This window comes from Silene latifolia, chromosome 5 (assembly GCF_048544455.1).
Source record: "Silene latifolia isolate original U9 population chromosome 5, ASM4854445v1, whole genome shotgun sequence".
Lineage (NCBI taxonomy): Eukaryota > Viridiplantae > Streptophyta > Magnoliopsida > Caryophyllales > Caryophyllaceae > Silene > Silene latifolia.
The window spans coordinates 78,166,598-78,169,621 of NC_133530.1; the positions used below are offsets into that span (position 1 = coordinate 78,166,598).

General features: G+C 41.9%; 1 non-coding gene across 1 annotated transcript; it reads left to right on the forward strand.

Annotated features, from left to right (window-relative positions):
- The first annotated feature begins 660 nt into the window (after window positions 1-660).
- LOC141658258 (small nucleolar RNA R71) lies at window positions 661-767 on the forward strand. The gene has a single exon (XR_012549153.1). It is a non-coding gene; the product is annotated as a small nucleolar RNA R71 (small nucleolar RNA).
- The last annotated feature ends 2,257 nt before the right edge of the window (window positions 768-3,024 follow it).

Below are 3,024 nucleotides of genomic sequence, written 5' to 3' on the forward strand. Positions count from 1 at the left end.
TCACTCAATTGCCACTGCTTCGTGAAGGCTTGCAACATAGACTTAAGCTCACCAATTTCACTCACCCCACCGGAAGAAGATGCACCATGGTTAGGAGGAGGAAAGGAAGGAGGTTTCTGATAGCCTTGTTGATTCATGTGTGGAGGGACATAAGGCTGCTGCTGGTGCGGAGGAGGTATAGGATTGAGCACATTCTGACTAGTCCACCTCAGATTCGGATGGACTACCCCTTGATTATTGTAATAGGAACCCCCTCCTTGCCTATATTGCTGAAAGGCAAGGACTTGTTCCTTCTCTACAAGACAGCCAACACCAGAGTGGCCATCATTACTTCCACATCTCTCACATGAAACGGTCTCTCCCCTAGTAAGAACATGGACCGTGTGAGGCTCCCCATCAGCTTGTAATTCCAACTTGTCGAACCTAGCATTCATGGTCTCCAGCTGAGCCAAAACCTGCTTATCGACTGCATGAACTGTCCTAATCCCATCCCTCGGGTTACCGTATTCAGCACTGTGATTCGCCATCTCTTCAATAAGGGACCATCCCTTATCATCATCTGTATTCTCCTGAAATCTTCCACTAGATGCCGCATCAAGTATGGCTCTGTGGTCATCATAAAGCCCATTGTAGAACTGATTGGCTAGGAACCATGGGTCAAAACCATGGTGAGGAATAGACCTCACCAACTTCTTGAATCGCGACCATGCCTCATAGAAACTTTCATCGGGAGCCTGTCTGAAACTTGTAATCTTGGCCCTCAGCAAATTGGTGCGCTGTGGAGGGAAATATCTCTTGTAAAATGCAAGAGCAAGAGACTCCCAATCAGAACCCAGCAAAGCTGTGCGGTCAAGTCGATCACCACTCCCGGGTCTGAATCAGCTAAAGAGAAAGGAAATAGAACCTCCTTAATCTTATCTTGAGTTACCCCCTTAGTGGCGGGGATAGTAGAACAATAATCGGTAAAGGTCTCCATATGCTTCCTCGGATCTTCACCTGCCACACCTCTATAAATATTCCGCTCCACCAGATTGATATAAGAAGGACGGATGTCGAATGTATTCCCATCCTCAGTCTAGAGATTGAAACCCTTCGGAATTGAGGATGCTTTAGGCACTGAATGACTAGAAAGTTTAGGCATCTTTACTGTAGAAATCGGACTGTCTTCCGCGAAAAGAAAATGATCAAGCTCTGGCTCGAAAGTACTCAAGTCTTCCTTTCGTGATTTCCTTCGCAGACGGAGTCTATGCATCGAATAGTCTCTCCGGCTCGAATCACCAAACTAATTCACACTGTCGACACTGGGCATAAACAACACTGAAAGGAAATGAATAAGAACTGCCTCAAGGAATAAAAATTCCCTGAGACGAAGAAATAAACGGAACGAAAAACAAATAGGGCAATTGCCTCCCCGGCAACGGCCCCAAAATTTGACACGTCTGTCGTATACCTGTCAAAAATAAACTAACTCAACTAACTATATAGCTAGGAAATTCAGGTCGATCTCCACAGGGAGGCAAGATATTTGTAGAAGTCCGTCTATTTGGTCACAAATGAGGGGGGGGGGGGTTGTTTGATTTGTTATCTAAACTACGAGATTTAAAGGGAAGAGAAAAAAGGCAAGAGCAATAAAAGCAGAGAAATAAGGATAAAAACTATCAGATAGAGAGGGACATGTCAGGATTTCGGTTCACTACGGTAGTCCAGTGACCCAGCTGTAAATGACACAGACGAATTAATGTAAGACGGATGTTAAAAGGTCCTTTCGGTCCACTTTCTATCCTAAAATACCGCTAACTTAACTTTCATTCTCGTCAGAGTAGTCTACTGTTCATAGAAGGCCTATTTAGTCCAATCTTTCGATCTAGGATTAATTTTAGCCAGATTAAGAGTTAACTTAGAAGTGTGCACTCAACTAAGTCAAATAAATACAATTAAATTGCTATGGTGACAGAGCCTTGTAATCAATTCGTCTAATTCATTTACTACATCGTCACTTTCCTACCGCAGATCCCCTAATCCCAACATGAAAGGGGTTTAGCTACTCATGTCGCTAATTAAACTAACAACAGATAAAATTCCAGCAGTAAACATAATGAAATAAACAATAAATTGCATAAAAGTAAATTAGGGCAAAGGAATTAAATAAGACAAACAAGAAATTAAACCAAGCAAAAGATTAATTATTAATAAGGAAGGAGAAAGGAATTACAATCCAAGCAAATTCCGGCGTAAAGAACAAAATCCAAGTGAAAGTAATCCCGAAATAAAGTTACAGTAGAGAGTAATGAAGTACGCAGTAAAAGTTTGATAGATAAAAAGATAGATAAAAGATGATTATAACCTAGTTAACATAGGTTTAAATAGGAAAAAGTACTTAAGTTGCGAAATTAAACAACACACAGGCTGTTTAAAGCCCATAATCAGCGAAACCACTCGATCGAGTGGATTAAAACCACTCGATCGAGCAAACACCTCAGCAATTCTACTCGATCGAGTAGAAAGTTACTCGATCGAGTAACTGGCCTTTCTGCAAGATAAGGATCGAGTGGAAATTCACTCGATCGACCATCTGGGACGTAGAAACCACTCAATCGAGTGGTAAAACTGCTCGATCGAGTTCTTTATCTTCATTTCAGCTCAAGTCCGCGCCTAAATGCCTTGTAATCCGTGCCATGATGCTTCCAAATGCAGTATCTCACTCTGGAACAATCCCGTCTCCTCTAAATGCATGCAAAAAGGACGAAAAAGGGCACGATTCCACTACTTTCACGTTCATTTCTACAAAATGGACAAAACGAACCAAAGTAGCCAATTCAGGGCAAAATACCATAAAAACAGTATAAAAATGCATAGAAATACGTGCTGAAATAGGCTAAAAAGACTATATATTATGCACGTATCAGCCACGTCGCTCAAAACTCACACAACCACTCATTCTCCTATAAATACCCCTCAAATGCCACCCATTTGAGACTTACGCGAGTGTCCGCCCCCTCTTTTCTTCCTTAAAATTCTCGACTC